The sequence below is a fragment of the Somniosus microcephalus genome, chromosome 3, assembly GCF_052327205.1.
Source record: "Somniosus microcephalus isolate GS21.2 chromosome 3, FLI_Smic_1.0, whole genome shotgun sequence".
NCBI lineage: Eukaryota > Metazoa > Chordata > Chondrichthyes > Squaliformes > Somniosidae > Somniosus > Somniosus microcephalus.
This window is the reverse complement of record NC_140989.1, coordinates 51995542-52019544: the sequence shown is the minus strand read 5'-3', so window position 1 is coordinate 52019544 and position 24003 is coordinate 51995542. Positions and strand designations below refer to the sequence as shown.

At 43.9% G+C, this 24003-nt stretch overlaps 1 protein-coding gene across 6 annotated transcripts in view; it reads right to left on the bottom strand.

Annotated features, from left to right (window-relative positions):
• Positions 1-21424, bottom strand: part of ppm1ba (protein phosphatase, Mg2+/Mn2+ dependent, 1Ba) — a 124152-nt gene extending 102728 nt beyond the window's left edge. Inside the window, exons 1-2 of one of the 6 annotated variants that reach the window (XM_085980390.1) lie at positions 21075-21424; positions 19371-19437 (exon numbers count right to left, since the gene is read on the bottom strand). The gene's annotated coding sequence lies outside the window, so the exon portion shown is untranslated. The remainder of the gene's footprint in view (positions 1-19370; positions 19438-21074) is intronic. The other 5 variants (XM_085980389.1, XM_085980388.1, XM_085980403.1 and 2 more) reach the window with 5 other exon arrangements.
• Between the last annotated feature and the right edge of the window lie 2579 nt (positions 21425-24003).

The following is a 24003-nucleotide window of genomic DNA, read 5'->3' as shown; positions in this document are numbered from 1 at the left end:
CGATAACATCTTTCGAAACCCTGTGTCATTTCATGGGTGCCGAAGTCCTGTGTCTTTTGTTGTACCTCTGCAGCTCCTCTTGCTGCTGCTTCGTATGATACAGCCATACTGAAAGCCTTGTCCAGTGTTAAATCTTTTTCAGAAAGCAGCCTTTTTTGTGTTCCTTCACTTAAGAGACCGCAGACGAATTTGTCTCGAAGATAATCCGCTAGTCCTGCCCCGAATTGGCAGTACTTTGATAGCTTTCTTAATTCGGGAGGTAATCAGCGTTACTTTCATTCTTGTGTTAATTTCTCTTGAAGAATTTGAATCGTTCCGCTATCAGCAGCGGTGTTGGGTTTAAGTGCTCCTGCAGGGTATCAACAATTTCTTTAAAATTCTTGTCCTTTGGTTTGGCTGGAGTGATTAAATTTTGTAACAGCCCGTATGCCTTTGCGCCCATTAGGTTCAGCAGTACTGAAGCTTTTTTTTCATCTTCTATTCCATTTGCAATATGCCTCTACTCTTTCCACATATGTAGGCCAATCCTCTATTTCGCTATCAAAAGCATCAATATTGCCAGACTTAGGTATCTTAGAAAAGATATGGCGCTTCCCACACTTTTCTTTCTTTTCTATTTATTTACCGTTGGAGACTCATTCCCGCCGGACTTTCTCTCTAGGTCTGAACGCCGACCTGCTTGCAGCACTGGCCGTTTCCCGAGTGCTCCCTCCCCGTGTTATTGCTTGCTTCCGATTTCGCTGCTTGTTTCAGCTGTAGAGCCAGCCGCTGGAGCCCCAGCCTGACGCCCAGGAAGGATTAGCGCAGTACCTGCCACCAGCTTGGCCAGCTGGTGAAACCACAGCTTCTTTCACTTTCTTGAGTCTTCTGGACGCCCGAGGAATCGATGTCCTTGAGGTGCTGCCGAATTGCAGGTAAGTCCGTTTCCACTTCGTCGCCACTGTCGTGTCCGTGTGTTGATAGAGACACTGAAGACAGGAGTTGGTTCATAGGTGTTTACTAAGCAAAGTCTAGGGGGGGGTTCTAACAGATATACACAATGTACAGGCTTATATAGCCCGAGTGGCCATTACCGGCATTACAGCACACCTGGGGCTCTTAAAGGCACATACACTACAGGATTAAAGGGTTAAATCACGAGGACAAGTTGCAGAAACTCGGTTTGTATCCCCTTGCGTTTAGAACATTGAGGGGTGATCTATTCGAGGTCTTTAAAATTATAAAAAAATGTAATAGGTCAGATACAGAGAAGCTATTTCCTCTGTTGGGGACATAGTCTTAAATTAGAGCTAAGCCAGTTAGGAGTGAAGCACTTTTCCACACAAAGGGTAGCAGAAATCTGGAACTCTCTCCCCCAAAAGGCTGTGGATGCTGGGTCAATTGAAATGACTGAGATTGATAGACTTCTGTTAGGTAAGCATATCAAGGGAAATGGAGCAATGGTAGGTAAATGGAGTAGAGATCAGCCATGATCTAACTGAATGGCAGAACAGGCTCAAGGGGCTGAATGGCCTACTCCTGTTACTATGTTCATTTATTGATTGTTTCTTTGCACTGGTTGGACACGTTTAGCATTGAGTTTACCAAGACGCCTAGGCTTCTTTCAACTTCATCCTCATCTATTTGAAAACCATTCATGGAGTACATGTGTTATCTATTTTACTTCCAATGTGCAATATTTGGCATTTGTCAATATTAAATTTCATCTGCCTTATATATTTTGTCTAGCTCATTGTGTAATTTCTGAGCCACCCCCTCTGATTCCACTGCATCTCCTAGTTTAGTATTTGCAAATTTGACCAATTTACATTGGATTTCTGAGTCTAAGTCACTGATGCAAGAAGAATTACTAGTCCCAACAACAAAACCAGGGGAAGTCCACTCAGTACTTAGAATGAGATACCTTATCTGCTTTCCTCCCTCTGCACGGGCAACTTCTGATCCTCGGTGATTTCAACTCATCTTGCTCCCTCTCCTCCGAGTTCACTGCCCTCCTTTCCTCCCTTAATCTTTCCCTTCATGTCAACTCCCCCGCCCATATAAACGGCCACCTATTCACTATCCCCTCCTTAACCATTACCAATAAGGCAATCTCCGGCCATTTCCTTACATCACTCTACCCATATTCCCCTTCGCTCTCATAAACCCACTTTCTTTCATATTCGGCCCTGGAAAAAACTCTCCCTCAAGTCCCTTACCACTGCACTTTCTAATTCCCAACTACCTAGCCTTTGGCCTACCATTCTCCATGACATCTCTGCAGCTACTGACTTATTAAATCACACCCTCTTCACCACCTTTATGCCCTTATCCCCATTAAAATCATGACACTCTCCCTAGTCGTTACTCCTAGTATACCCCTCATCTCCTCTCCCTCAAATCCAAGGGATGCAGACCTGAACGTCTTTGGCAGACAACTGGTCTAATCATCTATCACCAGATTTGGCTCGATCATATAAAGCACTACTCGATCCTGCTCTCCATCACTAAAACTGTCCACTATTCGGAGATCGTCTAGGACAGCAAAAACGCCAGGCTTCTCTTCTGCACCACTGACCGTCTTCTCAAACCACCCTCCCCTGCCTCCTCCTCCCCCCTCACCTCCAACAATAAATGTAAGGAGCTCATGGACTTATTTGTTAAAAAGATTGACAACATCCGTTCAACTGCTTCTGCTTTCAATTCCCTCCCTCCCCCAGCCCACCAGACCTTACTTCCGCCCCGTTTTCCCCCTGCCCTAACCCAAATTTATTATTTCTCTCCCCTCTCCCTCCTTGGCCTTTCAAAGCTCATCTTGTCAATGAGACTGACCTTATGCTCTCTCGACCCTATTCCTACTAAATTGCTGACGACCCTACTTTCCTTCCTGGCTCCCATGTTAACGGATATTGTTAACAGTTCTCTCTTCTCTGGTATTGTTCCCCTTTCCTTCAAATCTGCCGTCACCATCCCTCTCCTCAAAAAAAACAACCCTCGACCCCTCCGTCGTTGCAAACTGTCGCCCCATCTCCAACCTCCGTTTCCTCTCCAAAGTTCTTGGACGTGTTGTTGCCTTCCAAATCCGTGTCCATCTTTCCCAGAAACTCCTTGTTTGAATCCCTCCAACCAGGCTTCCGCCCCTGCCACAGTACTGAAACTGCTCATACCAAGGTCACAAATGACATCCTAATTGACTTCGACAAAGGTAATCTATCCCTTCTCGTCCTTCTAGACTTGTCTGCAACCTTTGACACGGTTGACCACAAAATTCTGCGCAACGCCTCTCCACCGTCGTCAAGCTGGATGGGACTGCACTCATCTGGTTTCATTCCTATCTCTCCAATCATAACCATAGAATCACCTGCAATGGCTTCTCTTCCCGATCCCGCACCACCACCTCTGGTGTCCCCCCCAAGGATCTATCCTTGGCCCCCTCCTATTTCTCATCTACATGCTGCCCCTCGGTGACATCATCCGGTGACACAACGTGAGTTTTCACATGTACGCTGGTGATACCCAGCTCTATCTCTACTCCATCTCTCTCAAACCCGCCAGCATCTCTATACTATTAGACTGCTTGTCCGACATCCGGCACTGGATGAGTAGAAATTTCCTCCAAGTATGTATCAGGAAGACCAAAGCCATTGTCTTGGGTTCACGTCACAAACTCCGTTTCCTTTCCATAGATTCGATCCCTCTCCCTGGCAACTGTCTGAGGCTGACCAAGTCTGTTTGCAACCTTGGTGTCATATTTGATCACAAATTCAGCTTCCTACCTCATATCCGTTCTCTCACTAAGACTGCCCATTTCCACCTTCGTAATATCGCCCGTCTCCGCCCTTACCTCAACTTTTATGCTGCTGAAACCCTCATCCAAGCCTTTATCACCTCTCGACTTGACTATTCCAACGCACTCCTGGCCGGCCTCCCTCGTTCTACCCTGCATAAACTTGAGGTCATCCAAAACACTGCCACCCGTGTGCTAACTCGCACCAAGTTGCGTTCATCCATCTCCCCTGTGCTCGCTGACCTACACTGGCTCCCAGTTAAGCAAGGCCTCAATTTTAAAATTCTCATTCTTGTTTTCAAATCCCTCCATGGCCTCGCCCTCCTCATCTCCTCCAGCCCCAAAATCCCCCTAGACCTCTATACTCCACCTATTTTGGACTTTTGAACATCCCCAATTTTCAATCGCTCCACCATTGGCGGCTGTGCCTTCAGCTCCCTAGGTCCTACGCTCTGGAATTCCCTCCCTAAACCTCTCCGCCTCTCTACTTCTCTTTCCTCCTTTAAAGACTCTCCTCTTCGACTAAGCTTTTGGTCATCTGCCCTAACAGCTTATATGGCTCGGTGTACAACTTTTTTTTGATAACACTCCTGTAAAGCACCTTGGGATGCTTTATTACGTTAAAGGCGCTATATAAGTTGTTGTTGTTATCCGTGACACCCCCACCACCCCCGCCCAACCCAAATAACTGCTCTAATGTAATTCTATGTAGTGCCAGTTCTACTCCTCAGCCAATTCCTTACCCATACCAAAGATTTACCCTGAATTCCCACATCTTTCGGCTCAACATTAAACCGTCTGCCCTCTCAGGTAGACGTAAAAGATCCCAGGACACTATTTCGAAGAGCAGTTGGGGAGCTCTCCCCCGGTGTCCTGCCCAATATTTATCCCTCAAACAAGCATTAATAGATTCCTGATAGAAACACCCTTCTTTCAACAGTTAATTCCAGATAACTTCTGCTGATTTTGCCAACACTGCTGAACCCTTCATAGCTCCCGACAATGGATTTCTTCCCAGTTATATTTTTGCCAAGTTTATCCATTTGTACTGTCCAATATGAATCCCAAATTACACTTCATACTTTGAAGAAGGGAAGCCAGTGTGGAGTAGACTAACTGCGTGCTCTCTGTTGGTGCCTGGCAAATATTTGTGTGTATAAATCCCAGAGTGCATCAACATAGATAATTCCAAAAAGAAATGTGATCGTTTAACTCCTAAACATGAAATACATTCTACACCTTTTACCTTTATGTTGTAGTGAAGTGTAAGTGGATTTTGCACTTTTATTTGTGTAGAAAAATAGTATTGGCCCTCTGAATTCAATTCTGATATCTCCAGAAGGCAATAATATCCTGTAAATATTACTAAATAAGACAATCCAAATGATGTATACAGCAGAAACATATGGCTAATACCTTCAAGATATCATATTCCATGTGAAACGCTTAAAGCTCCCGATCACTATATTGGGTCACATTTGTCTAATGGTCTCTTTTTTATCCAAACATTCCGTCACTAAAGCCATGTAAATTCATAGTTGACACAAAACCTGAAGACAGTGTCAAATGCTCCCGAAAAATCCAGTATTAAGGGCACCAATTGTTTCCTTCAACAAAATGCTAGTACTAAATCAACGTCAACCCGGAAATTCATGAAGGCTTGAAGTGGAATCAGCGTTTGCCTACATAACAGACAATGCACTCCAAAAATAATTCGGTGCTAACTGTGAAGAGGACTAGATGCAACTTCAGGAGGACATAGAATCATAGAATGACATACAGCAGCTTAGTAGATTGGACAGATAGAAATCAGACCTCAAAGTTTCAAGGCTTCAGGTTGAACAAGAACAAGGAAGCCTAGGATTACCAACTAGCACCACCCACACCCCTCAACTGATGAATCAGGACTTCTCCATGTTGAACACCACTTGGAGGAGGCACCAAGGGAAGAAGGATAAAAAATAAATTGGTTGGGGGATCCTCAATGTCCACCACTAAGAGTGGCTCAGTAGTACCATCACTGACCGAGCTGGCTGAATCATGAACACATAGCTGCCAGACTAGGCCTGTGTCAACATAAGGGAATAACCTAGGTTACCTTATTCTCACCAACATACCTGGCACAGACACATCGATCTATGATAGTACAGTCGGAGTGACCATCACAGAATTTTTGTGAAGACAGTAAGAACGCCATCTATCATGAAGTGTGCCACTACTGTCATGCCAAGTGGAACAAACCAAGAACAGACCGAGCATCCCAAATCTGGGCATCTATGAGGCATTTTGGCCATCAACAGTAGAATTGTATTCTACCAGAATCTGCAACCTCATGGCCCGGAACATCCCTCACTCCTCCATTACCATCAAGCTGGGAGATCAATCCTGGTTCAATGCAGGCATACCTTAGAATGAGACAACCACCTAATGAAACTAAAACACAGACCTATCTGCACACTAATAACCAAAAGCAGAAGGCTATAGACAGAGCCAAGTAATCCCACAACTAACAGAGCTGAGCAAAGCTCTGTTGTCCTACTATATTCAATCTCAAATGGTGTCAGGCAATTAAAGGGAGGAGTAGGCTTCATGAATATCCCCATTCTCAACTACGGTGGAGCCCAGAACATGAGCGCAAAAGACAAGGCTGAAATGTTTGCAAGTATCTTCAGCCAAAAGAGCCAAATGGACAATACTGCACAGTCTTCTCCTGAGCCCCGCACCATAATAGTTGTCATTGTCCAGCCAATTCAGTTCACTCCATGTGACATGAGGAAATGACTAAGTACACTGGACACAGCAAAGGCCATGGGCCCTGATAACATCCCAGCTGTACAACAGAAGATCTGCACACCAGAACTAGCCAGTCCCCTAGGCGAGCTATTCCAGTACAACTATGACGCTGGAATCTACTCAGTAATCTGGAAAATAGCTCAGGTGTGCCCTATCTACAAGAAGCTGCATAAATCTAACCTTGCCAATTACCACCCTTTCAGTTTCTTCCCAATCATCAAAGTAATGGAAGTCATCAATAGTGCCATTAAGTGACACGGAATCACTGATAACCTGCTCGCCAATGCTTAGTTCAGGTTCCACCAGAACCACACAGCTCCAGACCTCATCACAGCCTTCATTCAGGTATTATCAGCCTTGGAGTAGTAGTAGAACTCTTGCCACTGAGTCAGAGACTGTGGGCTCAAGTGTCACTTCAGAGACTTGAGCATATAATCTAGGCAGAGACTTGAGCATATAATCCAGGCTAACACTTCGGTGTAGTACTGAGGGGACACTGCGCTGTGGGGGGTGCCATCTTTCAGATGAGATGTCAAACCAAGGTCCCATCTGCCCTCTCCAGTGGATGTTAAAGATCCCATAGCACTATTTGAAGAGCAGGCGAGTTCTTCTGATGTCAGGCCCAATATTTAGCACTCAACCAATATCTGATTACCTGCTCATTAATCTCATTACTATTTGTGGCACCTAGCTGTACACAAACTGGCTACCGTGGTTCCCTACATTACGACAAAAGTACTTGGTTGGCTGTAAAGCGCCTTGGGACGTCCTGTGGTCGTGAAATGCATTATATAAATCCAAGTTCTTTTTCTCATTATGGATGCAAGAGCTGGATGCCAGCGGAGAGGCAAGAGTAGATACGCTTAACAGCAAAACAATATTTGACCAAGTACAGCAGCAAGGAGCTCTAGCAAAGCTGAAGTCAATGGACATCAGTGGGAAAACCCTAAATTGACTGGAGTCGTACCCGATACACTGGAAGATGGCCATTGTTGTCCGAGGCCAATCATCACAGCCCCAAGGCATCGCTGCTGGAGTTTCCCAAAATGCCCCTCCATTGTTTAAAAAGGCTCAAGTCAAAGTGTGCTGGAATACACAACTCTTGCAGATGTAGCTGCAACAACACTAAAAGCTTAACACCAACCAGGATAAAGCAGTCTACTTGATTGATGCCCCCACCATTGAACTCGATATCCACTCTTTCCACCATCGGCGCATTATAGCTACAGTACATATTATCTACAGGATGCACTACAGGAACTCACCAAGCTCACCTCAACAGCAACTCCATGTCCTGCAACCTCCACCATCAAGAATGAGAGCAGCAACATTATTGGAGTACTATCACCGCCAAGTCACACACCATGCTGACTTGCACATATACCACCATTCCTTCAGCATCACTGGGTTAAAATCCTGGAATTCCCTATCTAACAGCATTGTAGGAGCACCATCACCGCAAGGGCTGCTGCATTTCAGACAAGGTCCACCACCTTCTCAGGCAACTAGGGTTACGTAATAAATGTGCCCTTGCCAGTGTTGCCACAACTTAAAAACAAGAAAAAATTGTAATTGAATGCAGAAAAAATGCAAGGTGTTAAATTTTGGGAAGAATAAGAGGATATAAATACAGTACTGAATGGTGACATTTTAAAAGGAGTAGAAAAGCAGAGACTTGGGCCTCAGATGCATCAAAACTGGGAAGGCAAGTCAATAATACATTAGTTCCTACACTACAACAGTGACTACACTTCAAAAAGTACTCCGGGATATCCCGAGATCGTAAAAGACACTAAAAACAATGCGGGTAATATGGCAAATGAAAATAAGGAAACGGCAGACTTGTTGAGTAATTTACTTTGTGTCAGTCTTCACGGTCGAGGAAGAGGATAATATACCTGACATTCCAGGGAAACTAATTAATCAAGTACTAGAACTGACAAAGAAAAAATAATGGCACTAAAAGACTGACAAACCCCCAGAACTTGATGGTTTCCACCCCAGGGTTTTAAAGGAAGTGAGGAAATTGCAGATGCTTCTTCATCCATAATCTTCCAAAGCGCTCTCGATTCAGGAATTGCCCCTTTAAATTGGAAAATTGCAAATGTAACTCCATTACTTAAGAAAGGTGAGAGAGAAACCAGGAAATTATAAACCTGTTATTCCAACATCTGTTGTAGGAAAGTTATTGGAATCTATAATTAAGGAGAGTGACTAAACACTTAAAGAAATTTGAGCTGATTAGAGAGAGCCAACATGGATTTGTAACTGTAAGGTCATATCTAACAAACCTAACTGAATTTTTTGAGGAAGTAACTGAAGTAGTAGACAAGGGAATGTCTATAGATGTAGTTTATATAGACTTCCAGAAGGCATTCAATAAGGTTCCACATAAGAGAGTGTTAGCTAAAATTAAAGCTCATGGAATTGAAAGCAAATTATTGACCCGATTAGGAGATTGGTTAAGTGGAAGTCGTCAAAGAGTAGGGATAATGGGTATGTACTCGAATTGGAAGGCAGTGACTAGTGGAGTCCCACAAGGATCTGTGCTGGGACCTTAACTATATTTATCAATGGCAAATAACACAATCAGGAGCCATATATCCAAGTTTGCCGATGACACAAAGATTGGTGGTATAGCAAGTAGGGTAGATGGGAACATAAAATTACAAAGAGACATTGGTAGATTAAGTGAGTGGGAAAAACTGAGGCAGATGGATTTCACTGCAGGCAAGTGAGAGATCATATATTTTGGACCAAAAAAAGGGTATATTGGAGTACTTTTTAAAATGGTGAAAAGCTCAAAACAGTGGAGGTCCAAAGAGATTTTGGGGTCCATGTACACAGGTCACTAAAATATAGTCGTCAGGTACAAAAAATAATTTAAAAAGCTAATGGCGCGTTAGCCTTTATAACAAGAGGGCTGGAATTCAAACGAGAGGAAATTTTTATGCAGTTATACAAAGTCCTGGTTAGACCACATCTGGAGCACTGTGTTGTCCAGTTGTAGTCACCGCACCTTAGAAAGGATACACTGGCCTTGGAAGGAATGCAGCGCAGATTCACCAGAATGTCACCAGGGCTTCCAGGCTTAGATTATGAGGAAAGATTACATAAACTAGGCTTGTATTCACTGGAATATAGAACGTGAAGGGTGATTAAAATTGATAGGGTAGAGAGAAACTTATTCCACTGGTACGGGAGTCTAAGACAAGGGGACATAACCTTAAAATCAGAGCCAAGCCATTCAGGAGGCACTTCTTCACACAAAGGGTGCTAGAAGTGTGGAACACTCTCCTACAAAAAAAAAGATGCTAGCTCAATTAATAATTTTAAATCTGAGATTGATAAGATTTTTGATACCCAAGGGTATTAAGGATATGCAGCCAAGGTGGGTGGATGGAGTTAGAATACAGATGAGCCATGATCTCACTGAATGGCAGAACAGGCTCGAGGGGTTGAATGGCCTATTCCTGTTCCTATATTCCTAAATGCAAGTCTTTCTTTTTCTTTAATGCTGTTAAAATAAAGCATTTAGGATACTAGATTTTATAAATGGGGCATCAAATACAAAAGCCAAGAGGTAAGGTTACATACGAACATACAAATTAGGAGGAGTAGGCCACTCGGCCCCTCAAGCCTGCTCCGCCATTCAATAAGATCATGGCTGATCTGATTACTCCACATTCCCACCTACCCCCATTGAGGCCCCAGCACTGATCCCTGTGGCACACCACTCGTTACATCTTCCAACCAGAAAATGACCCATTTATGCCTACTGTGTTTCCTGTTAGCTAGCCAATCTTCTATCCATGCCAAGCAAGGGGGTGAAAGGTTATCAAGAATCTATCTACCTCTGCCTTAAAAATATTCAAAGACTGCTTCCACCGCCCTCTGAGGAAGAGTTCCAAAGACTCACAACCCTCTGAGAAATAATTTCTCATCTCTGTCTTAAATGGGCAACCCCTTATTTTTAAACAGTGACCCCTAGTTCTCGATTCTCCCACAAGAGGAAACATCCTGTCCACATCCACACCGTCAAGACCACTCAGGATCTTATATATTTCAATCAAGTTACCTCTTACTCTTCTGAACTCCAGCAGATACAAGCCAAGCCTGTCCAACCTTTCCTCACAAGACAACCCACCCATTCCAGGTTTTATTCTAGTAAACCTCTGAACTGCTTCCAACGCATTTACATCCTTCCTTAAATAAGGAGACCAATACTGTACACAGTACTCCAGATGTGGTCTCACGAATGCCCTGTATAACTGAAGTATAACCTCCCTACTTTTGTATTCAATTCCCTTCACAATAAACAATAACATTCTGTTAGCTTTCCTAATTACTTGCTGTACCTGCATACTAACCTTTTGCAATTCATGCACTAGGACACCCAGATCCCTCTGCATCGCAGAGCTCTGCAGTCTCTCACCATTTAGATCTTCTTTTTTATTATTCCTGCCAAAATGGACAATTTCACATTTTCCCACATTATACTCCATTTGCCAGATCTTTGCCCACTCACTTAACCTATCTATCTCCCTTTATAGCTTCCTTATGTCCTCTTCACAATTTACTTTCCTGCCTATCTTTGTGTCATCAGCAAATTTAGCTACCATACCTTCAGTCCCTTCATCCAAGTCATTTATATAAATTGTAAAAAGTTGAGGCCCCAGCATTATCCCTGTGGCACACCTCTCATTGCATCTTGCCAACCAGAAAATGACCCATTTATGCCTACTCAGTTTCCCGTTAGCTAGCCAATCTTCTATCCATGCCAATATGTTACCCCCCATACCATGAGCTTTTATTTTCCACAATAACCTTTGATGTGGCACCTTATCAAATGCCTTCTGGAAATCTAAGTACAGTACATCCACCAGTTCCCCATTATCTACAGCACATGTTACTTCCTCAGAGAACGCCAATAAATTGGTTAAACATGATTTTCCTTTCACAATACCATGTTGACTCTGCCCGATTACCTTGAACTTATCTAACTGCCCTGCGATAACGTCTTTAATAATAGTTTCTAACATCTTTCCTATGACAGATGTTAAGCTAACTGGCCTGTAGTTTCCTGCTTTCTGTCTCCCTCCCTTAAGGTTAAACCTCAAAAATTGCTTAGGCTGGGATTAGAATCATGTGTCATGTTCTAGGCATCCACTTTAAGAAGCACGTTTTTTTTTTTTTAATGGGATGTGGGCGTCGCTGGCAAGGCCGGCATTTACAGCCCATCCCTAATTGCCTATGAGAAGGTGAGCCGCCTTCTTGAACTGCTGCAGTCCGTGTGGTGAAGGCATTCCCACAGTGCTGTTAGGTCGGGAGTTCCAGGATTTTGATCCAGCGACGATGAAGGATCGGCGATATACTTCTAAGTCAGGATGGTGCGTGACTAGGAAGGGAACTTGGAGGTAGTGGTGTTCCCATGCGCCTGCTGCCCTTGTCCTTCTAGGTGGAAGAGGTCGCGGGTTTGGGAGGTGCTGCCAAAGAAACCTTGGCGAGTTGCTGCAGTGCATCTTGTAGATGGTACACACTGCAGCCACGGCACACCGGTGGTGGAGGGAGTGAATGTTTAAGGTGGTCGATGGTGTGCCAATCAAGCGAGCTGCTTTGTCCTGGAGGTTGTCCAGCTGCTTGAGTGTTGTTGGAGCTGCACTCATCCAGGTAAGTGGAGAGTATTCCATCACACTCCTGACTTGTGCCTTGTAGATGGTGGAAAGGCTTTGGGGAGTCAGGAGGTGAGACACTCGCCGCAGAATACCCAGCCTCTGACCTGCTCTTGTTGCCACAGCATTTATGTAGCTGGTCCAGTTAAGTTTCTGGTTAATGGTGACCCCCAGGATATTGATGGTGGGGGATTCAGCAATGGTAGTGCCATTGAATGTCAAGGGGAGGTGGTTAGACTCTCGCTTGTTGGAGATAGTCATTGCCTGGCACTTCTGTGGCACGAATGTTACTTGCCACTTATCAGCCCAAGCCTGAACGTCGTCCAGGTCTTGTTGCACGCGGGCATGGACTGCTTCATTATCTGAGGAGTTGTGAATGGCGCTGAACACTGCAGTCATCAGCGAACATCCCCATTTCTGACCTTATGTTGGAGGGCAGGTCATTGATGAAGCAGCTGAAGATGGTTGGGCCTAGGTCACTGCCCTGAGGAACTCCTGCAGCGATGTCCTGGGGCTGTGATGATTCACCTTCAACCACCACAACCATCTTTGTTTGTGCTAGGTATGACTCCAGCCAGTGGAGAGTTTCCCCCCACCCGCACCCCCACCACCCCCCCGGATTCCCAATGACTTCAGTTTTACTAGGGCTCTTTGATTCCACACTCGATCAAATGCTGCCTTGATGTCAAGGGCAGTCACTCTCACCTCACCTCTGGAATTCATCTCCTTTGTCCATGTTTGGACCAAGGCTGTAATGAGGTCGGGAGCCGAGTGGTCTTGGCGGAAACAAAACTGGGCATCAGTGAACAGGTTGTTGATGACACCTTCCATCACTTTGCTGATGATTTAAGAGTAGACTGATGGGGCGGTAATTGGCTGGATTGAATTTGTCCTGCTTTTTGTGGACAGGACATACCTGGGCAGTTTTCCACATTGTCGGATAGATGCCAATGTTGTAGCTGTACTGGAACAGCTTGGCTAGAGGTTCAACTAGTTATAGAGCACAAGTCTTCAGCATGATAGCTGGGATATTGTCGGGGCCCATAGCCTTTGCTGTATCCAGTGCGCTCAGCCGTTTCTTGATATCCCGTGGAGTGAATCAAATTGGCTGAAGACTGGCTTCTGTGATGGTGAGGACGTCACGAGTAGGCCAATATGGATCATCCACTCAGCACTTCTGGCTGAAGATGGTTGCAAACGCTTCAGCCTTGTCTTTTGCACTAACGTGCTGGGCTCCACCATCATTGAGGATGGGGACATTAATGGAGCCTCCTTCTCCCATTAGTTGTTTAATGATCCACCACCATTCACGACTGGATGTGGCAGGACTGCAGAGCTTTGATCTGATCCGTTAATTGTGGGATCGCTTAGCTCTGTCTATACCATGCTGCTTCCACTTTTTAGCATGTATGTAGTCCTGTGTTGCAGCTTTCCCAGGTTGGCACCTCATTTTTAGGTACGCCTGGTGCTGCTCCTGGCATGCTCTTTTACACTCCTTATTGAACCAGGGTTGGTCCCCTGGCTTGATGGTAATGGTAGAGTGAGGGATGTACCAGGCCATGAGGTTACAGATTGTGGTGGAATACAAATCTGCTGCTGCTGATGGCCCACAGTGCCTCACGGACGCCCAGTTTTGAGCTGTTCTGAATCTATCCCATTTAGCATGGTGGTAGTGCCACACAACACGATGAAGGGTGTCCTTAGTGTGAAGACGGGTCTTCGTCTCCACAATGACTGTGCGGTGGTCACTGTTACCAATGCTGTCATGGACAGATAGAAACATAGGAGATAGGGGCAGGAGTAGGCCATTCGGCCCCTCGAGCGTGTTCTGCCATTTAATGAGATCATGGCTGATTATCCAAGTTCAGTACCCTGTCTCTGCTTTCTCCCCATATCCCTTGATCCCTTTAGCCTTAAGAAATATATCTAACACCTTCTTGAACATATTTAATAAGTTGGCCTCAACTGCCTTCTGTGGTAAAGAATTCCACAGGTTCACCACTCTCTGGGTGAAGAAATTCCTCCTCATCTCAGTCCTAAATGGCTTACCCCTTATCCTTAGACTGTAACCCCTGGTTCTGGACTCCCCCGCCATCGGGAACATCCTTCCTGCATCTAGTCTGTCTAGTCCTGTTAGAATTTTATAAGTTTCAATGAGATCCCCTCTCATTCTTCTAAACTCTAGCGAATATAAGCCTAATCGACCCAATCTCTCCTCATACGTCATTCCTGCCATCCCAGGTATCAGTCTGGTGAATCTTCGCTGCACTCCCTCCATGGCAAGAACATCCTTCCTCAGGTAAGGCAACCAAACTGCACACAATACTCAAGGTGTGGTCTCACCAAGGCCCTGTACAACTGCAGCAAGCCATCCTTGCTCCTGTACTCGAATCCTTTTGCTACGAAGGCCAACATATCATTTGCCTTCTTAACCGCCTGCTGCACCTGCATGCTTACCTTCAGCGACTGCTGCACCAGGACACTCAGGTCCCGTTGCACTTTCCCTTTTCCCAATCTATTGCCGTTCAGATAATAATCTGTCTTCCTGTTTTTGCCACCAAAGTGGATAACCTCACATTTATCCACATTATACTGCATCTGCCATGCATCTGCCCAGTCACCCAACCTGTCCAAATCATACTGGAGTTTCTCGGCATCCTCGTCTAGATCATTAATATATATTGTGAATAGCTGGGGTCCTAGCACCTATCCCTGCGGTACCTCACTAGTCACTGCCTGCCACTCGGAAAAAGACCCGTTTATTCCAACTCTTTGATTCCTGTCTGCCAACCAGTTCTCTATCCAAGTCAGTACCTTATCCTCAATCGCATGTGCTTTAACTTTGCACTCCAATCTTATGCGGGACCTTATCGAAAGCCTTCCGAAATTCCAAATACACCACATCCACTGGTTCTCCCTTATCTATTCTACAAGTTACATCCTCAAAAAATTACAGTAGATTAGTCAAGCATGATTTACCTTTTGTAAGTCCATGTTGACTTTGTCCGATCCGGTCACTGCTTTCCAAGTGCTCTGCTATTATATCTTTTATAATGGACTCTAGCATTTTCCCCACTACCGATGTCAGGCTTACTGGTCTATAATTCCCCGTTTTCTCTCTACCACTTTTAAATAGTGGGGTTACATTAGCTATCCTCCAATCCATGGGAACTGTTCCAGAGTCTATAGAATTTTGGAAGATGACCAGCAATGCATCTACTATTTCTAGGGCCACTTCTTTAAGTACCCTAGGATGTAGATTATCAGGTCCTGGGGATTTATCGGCCTTCAATGCCACCAATTTCCGAACACCATTTCCCTACAAATACTGATTTCATTCAATTCCTCCCTCTCATTAGACCCTATGTTCCCCGACATCTCTGGGAGGTTAATTGTGTCCTCTTTGTAAAGACAGAACCAAAGTATGTATTTAATTGTAAATTCCCGATTCTGACTGCAAGGGACTTCACCAATCTTTTTCTCTTCACATATCAATAGAAGCTTTTACAGTCAGTTTTTATGTTCCCTGCAAGCTTACTCTCAATCTATTTTCCCCCTCTTAATTAATCCCTTTGTCCTCCTTTGCTGAATCCTAAACTGCTCCCAATCCTCAGGTTTGCTGCTTTTTCTGGCCAATTTATATGTCCTCTCCTTGGATCTTATGCTATCCCTAATTTCCCTTGTTAGCCATGGTTGAGTCACCTTTTTTGTTTTATTTTTATGCCAAACAAGGATGAACAAATTCTGTAGTTCATCCATGCGATCGTTAAATGTTTGCCATTGCCTATCCACCGTCAACCCTTTAAGTAACGTTCCCCAATCCACCCTAGCCAACTCGTGCCTCATACCATTGTAGTGTCCTTTATTTAAATTTAGGACCCTAGTCTCTGAGTCAACTACTTCACTCTCCATCTTAATGAAGAATTCTATCATATTATGATCATTCCTCCCCAAGGGGCCTCGCACAACAATATTGTTAATTAATCCTTTCTCATTACATAATACCCAGTCTAAGGTGGCCTGATCTCTAGTTGCTTCCTCGACATATTGGTCCAGGAAACCATCCCGTATACACTCTCGGAATTCCTCCTCCACAGTATTGTTACTAATTTGGTTAGCCCAATCTATATGTAGATTAAGGTCACCCATGATAACTGCTGTGCCCTTGTTGCATGCGTCTCTAATTTCCCATTTAATGCCATCCCCAACCTCAGCATTACTGTTTGGGGGTCTGTATGCAACTCCCACTAACGTTTTCTGCCCCTTGGTATTTCTCAGCTCTACCCATGCAGATTCCACATCATCAGAGCGAATATCCTTCCTTACCATTGTGTTAATCTCCTCTTTAACCAGCAATGCTACCCCACCTCCTTTTCGCCTGTCCTTCCTGAATATTGAATACCCCTGGATGTTGAATTCCCAGCCTTGGTCACCCTGAAGCCATGTCTCCGTAATTCCAATTACATCATATTCATTTACATCTATTTGCGCAGCTAATACATCCACCTTATTATGAATGCTTCTCGCATTAAGACACAAAGCCTTCAGGTTTGTTTTTTTAACACTCTTACTCTTTTTAGAATTATTTACTGTAGCCCTGTTTGATTTACATCCTTGATTTTTCTGCCTTCCACTTTTGCTTTTCTCCTTCCTGTCTTTTGTTTCTATTCTTGCTTCCCTTTCCTTTGTCTCCCTGCACAGGTTCCCAACCCCCTGCCATTTTAGTTTAAACCCTTCCCAACAGCATGAGCAAACACTCCCCCTAGGGCATCGGTCCCAGTCTCGCCCAGGTGCAAACCGTCCAGTTTGTACTGGTCCCACCTCCCCCAGAACCGGTTCCAATGTCCCAGGAATTTGAATCGTTCCCCCTTGCACCATTCCTCTAGCCACGTATTCATCTGAAATATCCTTCTATTTCTACTCTGACTAGCACCTGGCACTGGTAGTAATCCTGAGATAAGCCATCTCCCTCAACAATATCCAAAGTGGTATATATCTTTGAGAGGGGGATGGCCACAGGGGACCCCTGCACTACCTGCCTGCACCTACTACTCTGCCTGGTGGTCACCCATTCCCTTCCTGCCTGTGCAGCCTTTACCTGCGGTGTGACCAACTCCCTAAACGTGTTATCCACGATGTCCTCAGCATCGCGAATGCATATGCGACAGGTAGATTGGCGAGGGCGAGGTCAAGTAGGTTTTTCCCTGACCATCTGTCGCAGACCCAGACTGGCAGCTATGTCCTTCAGGACTTGGCCAGCTCGGTCAGTAGTGGTGCTACCGAACCACTCTTAGTGATGGTCATTGAAGTCTCCCTGGAGAGGCTATGCAAGAAATTCACTAAGGTGATATTAGGGATAAGAAGTTTTAGCTAGGAAGACAGACTAGAGAAACTAGGGATCAAACTTATGAGGGGTTATTGAAAAGGTAAATAAGGAAAAACTATTTCCACTAGTCAGCAAGTCAGTAACTAGAGGGCATAAATTAAAGGCCATGATGAAAAGAACAAAGGAAGATAAAGGAGGTTTTTTTAATAATGCAGAGGGTTTTTAGGACCTAGAATACCTCATCAGAAACAATGGTGGAAGAAGAGACCATTATAGCTTTTAAAAGAGGTGGATAAATATTTGAAATATTAAAACTTAAAAAGAGGAATGGGGAAAGGACTAGGCAATGGGACTAACTAGATCGCTCTTTCAGAGAATCAATACAGGTACGATAAGCCAAATGGATATACAGGAAACTCTTTGGTATCCGGCACCAACGAGACCGGTGTGTTGCCGGTTGATCAAAAATTCCGGATGACGGAGAGGGTTATCTACCGAGGCTATTTTTAACAAAGAAAAATTTTAGAAAATCAAGAAATGTGCAGTATACAGTAATTGGGTACTCACCTACAGAATGTTGTGTTAAATGGATGGTGGAAGATGCTTGATTAAGTACAGTACTGCCAGTTGAGGGTAATGCAATGCAATGACTATCAGGAGATTGGGAGACGCACAGTACCCCTGTAAAATGGCGGATCAGAAGAGACTACCGGCAGTCTGGGAGAGTCAGACTCCTGTTATTGAGGTGTTCCAGCCAAGTAGTGGCAGTTTGGAGAACTACCCCCACTGACTAACTCGGCCACCGTGGGAGACTCGGACTCGGCAACATTGCCGGTTATTGAGGTGTTGTTTTCAGAGTGAGAATTTTGCCAGTTAATAGAGAATTCTGGATATTTAGGTGCCATTTAAACAAGAGTTTCCTGTATATCTTTTTTTAATGTTCATCAATGTGGGCTATTACTTGATACAGCTCATCTTTGACTGCAACAGCATGTTTCTGTATTTTACATTACACGAGTCCTGGAAAATCCCTCACCCTCTCCAACATAGACCAAACTTGCTTCTGCCCATTTTTACCCTTCCCTGCAGAGAACCAAGATTTATTACCTAATGTGAGGTTGCAGCTGTCAAACTAGCTCGGAAGCAAGTTCTTTTAGTTAGAAAGGAATGACCTACCTATTCAGCATCAGCAAGCTTTGTAATATTCCTATTGTGCCTATGTCCAAATCACTTACAATAATGGTAAACAAGCGGTCCCTGCAACCCGCTACCCACATCCCAGCAATGTAGAAAAACATCCTCTTACTTGTACTCTTAGCTTACTGCCCCCTGGCCATCCCGCCCTCTATCCATGCAATTACAGCCCCTCTAATGCTATGTGCCTTCATTTTTTTTTTAAACAAACCTCTTGCGTGGTATCTATTCAATCTTCTGAAAATCCATATATACAACCATGTTCACTTTAGTTATACACTGATTTCCTAGAAAAATTAAATTCAGTCAAGCATTATCTACCCTTTACAAATCTATGCTGCCTATTCCTGATTAGCCCACGTTTTTTGAAGGTTTCAGTAACTTTGTCCCTTATTATGCATTCTACATGTTTACCCACAACAAAGATTACAGTAAATGGCTTAGTTCCTGACTTATCCATTTCCTCTTTCCTGAACAATGTGTAGCATTTGCAACCTTCTACTTGGCAAAGCTCCGACTTCAAAACATTTCTGAAAAATGTCAGTATTCTCGGATGGATTCCATCTATGCCTGGTGACTTTTCTACTTTATTTAATACAACTCCCTTTTAAATAAATACCTATTTATAAGAAGTGTCTCTTCCACATCTTCATCAGGTATACCTACAGTCCTGCTTTCAGTTTCTTCTGCAAAATTGATGCAAAATACTGATTATTCATCTGTCACTCAAGTATAAATTAGCCCTCTTCATCCTGAAGTTATTAGGGCCTATCCAGAATTTTTTTTAAATGTAAACTAGACAGAAAACACACAGTTTCTAAAACAGAAGCCTGTTTTTCTCCACTTCTGTGGAATAGTGGGAGTTTATATTACCAACTTGATGTCACATCAACATACAGGAGATAATATGAGATATTTTACAATCGCTCTCTTAAATCAGTCATTAAAATAGAGGCCCAAAATTATTAGTTCAGTTTTGGACTTGGTAAAGCTGGTAACCTATTTATAACAGTATACTTAAATGAGCTATGTGTCTCAAGTCTGAGACAATGGCATAACAGTGATATCATGACATAAAATGAGTCTTTTTCACAACCTGAGTCACAACACTAGAAATAGTTCACCAAAATAATGTTATTCTTAAAAAAAGAAAATCTGTCAAATCTACAAGGCTAAAACATAAACTAAAGGCACAACACTTCAACCTGTCAAATGTTATTATCTTGAAAATGCAGATAAAATCCTAGAATAGTGTAATAAATTTAATAGACAGCCTTAATTAAAATAAAAACTATACAAAACTAAAAAAAAAGTTCAACTATTAGAACAGAAATCTGATCCAACAAGTATACAAAGGTTATTAATATTAAAGCATGGCATAGATTATTTGAACAAAATTACGTGAAAGTGTCAAAACCAAAAAAACAGCAGTTGAGACATTTTGCAAAGTATTGCCAAGCATCTCAAGATCCCAGAGCTGTCAATTTCAGGGAAATGCTGGGGGCAACCTTTATAATAAGCAAAGAACAACACATGGATTGCAAATCCATTTAAAAGTTTGCTCTTAAAGAAAAAAGCAATGAGATATATCTAAATAAATTACATTTTAAACCAAAATCGACTGAAATCCAACACATTCAGCTCCTTTTTAAAATCAGAAAAGTGGAAAAAGCAAAAAAAAAGACATATTGCATAGATCCTACCCCTACTTTACCGTTATTTCCTTTCCGAAGATTTTTTTAATTGCACTTTTTTTTTAAAACCACTTAACAGCTGTCAAACACAAGTCTGGGTGTGTAATGCACACAAGAGGCCTACAATGACCTTTCTCCAAGCCCCTTGTTTAGCCTGCTCCTCATTTGAGGGCACTGATGTCAATTTAAACTAAACCCAAAGAGAAGAGGATCTACTATCAAACTCATTAATATAAATAGAGATAGAAAAAAAAATATTTTCATAAATCTTCATGGTTTAAAATAGGATTTCTCTGGTGTGCAAACACAGATCCTGGTGGCAGTCAATTTATGAACGGGAAATCTGCCAGTCCTGGTTTTATATGTGCGAAAATTTATGATGAACACATATTTAAAAACAAAAATATAGTTTGGGCCTAAGCCTTTTTGACAAGCCCCGACCTCTAGTGGAAGGTAGAATTGGGACGGCGAAAGGAGGAAGGGGATGCGAAGAGAGTGGAGAAGGGGCAGAAGCGGAGAAAGGGGGGTTAGGGGGTAACAGAGGGGGGTTAGGGGGTAACACAGAGAGCGGGGGGAGAGACACACACCGACACGGTGACCCTCCCAGAGATTTCAACACGGCTACTTACGCCTCTTTTTTTTCCTGCCTGCTCCCGCTGTTAAGTTCCCGATGTCAGATTTACACACGAGGTCAATTTTTATTTTATTTTTAAAAAATATTTTTCTCAGAATACTATCTTATACAATGTTGCTACTAGTCAATGCCTGCAGCTCACAGCAGCGGACATTTTCAGACATTTTAAATGACGTCTTAGACGGACATCAAAAATGATTTTTTTTTTAAAAACAAGAAATAAAGTGCGGGCCGAAAAAAAAAGACAAGAGACGCCACCGTCGCTCACTCCATGGAGATACGGCTGGCGCTCGGGCGGGCGCGACTAACAATGTAACCGAAGCTCTGTTGGGTGATGGGGTTTTTTAAAATCCTTTCCCTCCCGCTCCAACTCCCGCAAATCCACCGTAGAATTTTTACTCGGCCCAATTTTATCGTCAACCATATCATTTTTTTTTTAAATCCCGCCTCCTTTTCCTTATCTCTATTTCTCATTGGTCCAAATGCCTGGAGCTCCCTCGCCGATTGGTCCACACGAAGAGTCAAGCCATTGTTTCGTCACGTGGGTTGACCGTCGCCCACCCCGTGCGCCCGATGACTTTGAGGCAACTGGTGCCCAGATGTTCCTGGGGTGAAATCACCAGCAGCCAATAGGAACCGATGATGTCAGGTTTCACAACAACCCTCTCTCTCCGGCCTATGAACGTTGTCGAAGATTTACAGAAAACGTCATTCGCGCCGAAGTCAAAGCACATCTAAAACTTTTGATTAGCTCTTTTAGCAAATTCCCTTTCTTCCTGCCTCGCATTTGTGCCAGAAGATTTTTGGATCCAGATGCGTGACGCGCTGACGTTCTATTTTTAGGTTGTGCTGAAGCAGCCAAGGCAACTGCGGCTCACAAACAGGGATGAGCTCTCTGAAAGTGAGAGTGCATTTAACTGAAGTCGTGTTGTCAACCACTTTCCAGATTGGAGATTGCAATAGTTTAATGCATTGCTCGAAATGATCTTTTTTAGGAAGTGATTATTTCCATTTAGTGAAGTTGCTTTATGGGCACCATAATAATTACATTAAAAACTATTTATATTTTTATCCACACTTTTGGTTTGTGCCTTTCCCTTTTTTCTCTCTCCCACATGGCAGCTGTCTTTCACTCTGCCAGCGCATTTCACACTTCATCTAGAGCCATTGTTTATTTCTTTACCTGTCTGATTACTATCTCGTCTCACCTTGAATATCTCTTAATGTCTCTTCTTTCATCCCCTCCCCCATTTCCCTTTTTTTCTCAGTTCTGTAGAAGGGTTTCGACCCGAAACTTTGACTCTGTTTCTCTCTCCACGGATGTTGCCTGGCCTGCTGAGTTTTTCCAGCGTTTTCTGTTGTTATTAAAAACTATATTGATTACGAGTGACCACGTCACACATGAGCTCAAGGGGTTATTCTTCGTGTCTGAGCCTAGACTAAGCACTGGTGAAACTGTCAAGGGAAAATCACAAGCAAGTTCAATCCTGTCTTCACGTGATCTCTACAAAACGCACTTCCTCATGGGAGGAGGGGGAGGTCACTGAATAATGATCAGCAGCAGAATCTAGCTGATTCCCCCTCCCATAGCCCAGAGTTGTGATAACCAATTGTAGCACCATGCTGCTACTATGGTTGACTTTGGCCTACTTAAGACAAACCAAGAATCAAACCTGGAACCTTTCCGGTCTGCATAGTCCAGCAGCACGCCACACTACATACCAACTGAGCCATCTTGTAGAAGTTGCTGAAAGTTACTATTCTGCTGGTGTCAACAAAGGATGCAATCAACAACAACAACTTCAACTTATATTTATATAGTGCCTTTAACGTAGTAAAACATCCCAAGGCGCTTCATAGGTGTTTTATAAGACAAAAAATTTGACACTGAGCCACATAAGGAGAAATTAGGGCACATGACCAAAAGCTTGGTCAAAGAGCTAGGTTTTAAGGAGTGTCTTAAAGGAGGAAAGAGAGGTAGAGAGGCGGAGAGGTTCAGGCAGGGAATTCCAGAGCTTAGGGCCTAGGCAACAGAAGGCACGGCCACCAATGGTTGAGCAATTATAATCAGGGATGCTCAAGAGGGCAGAATTTGAGGAGTGCAGATATCTCGGTGGTGGGGCTGGAGGAGATTAGAGATAGGGAGAGGTGGAGCCATGGAAGGATTTGAATTTTGAAATCGAGGCATTGCTTAACCGGGAGCCAATGTAGGCCAACGAGCACAGGAGTGATGGATGAACGGGACTTGGTGTGAGTTAGGACATGGGCAGCCGAGTTTTGGATCACCTCAAGTTTACATAGGGTAGAATGTGGGAGGCCAGCCAGGAGTGTGTTGGAATAGTCAAGTCTAGAGGTAACAAGGGCATGGATGAGGGTTTCAGCAGTGGATGAACTGATGCAAGGGTGGAGACGGGTGATGTTATGGTGGTGGAAATAGATGGTCTTAGTTATGCCGCGAATATGTGGTTGGAAGCTCATTTCAGGGTCAATTATGACACCAAGGTTGCGAACAGTGTGGTTCAGCCTCAGACAAATGTTAGGGAGAGGGATGGAGTCAGTGGCTAGGGAACAGAGGGGGAGAAATTCAGTATCGCCACGTTTGGGGCGTAATACTCGAGCGGGCGCGAAATTTAGCGCCCGGTGCAAATTATCGCCACCTACTGCTAAATTGACCTGCTTCGCCCCAGGAGGTGCTTGGACCGCTAAAACAGGTGCTGCACGACTGTCTTAAGGCGCTAAGCTGGAGAAGCGAGGCGCTACCACCGAGGGCGGGCGCAGCTCAGGTGCGGCCCGTTAGCGATTGCACGCAGACACGCTGGCGCCGGTCAGCTCTTAAATGGGAGGTTCGATCTTGGATTGCAGCCACACCCTGCGCATCGGAGCCCTGATTCTCGGCCTGGACAGACCTGCTGCCACATTCTAAC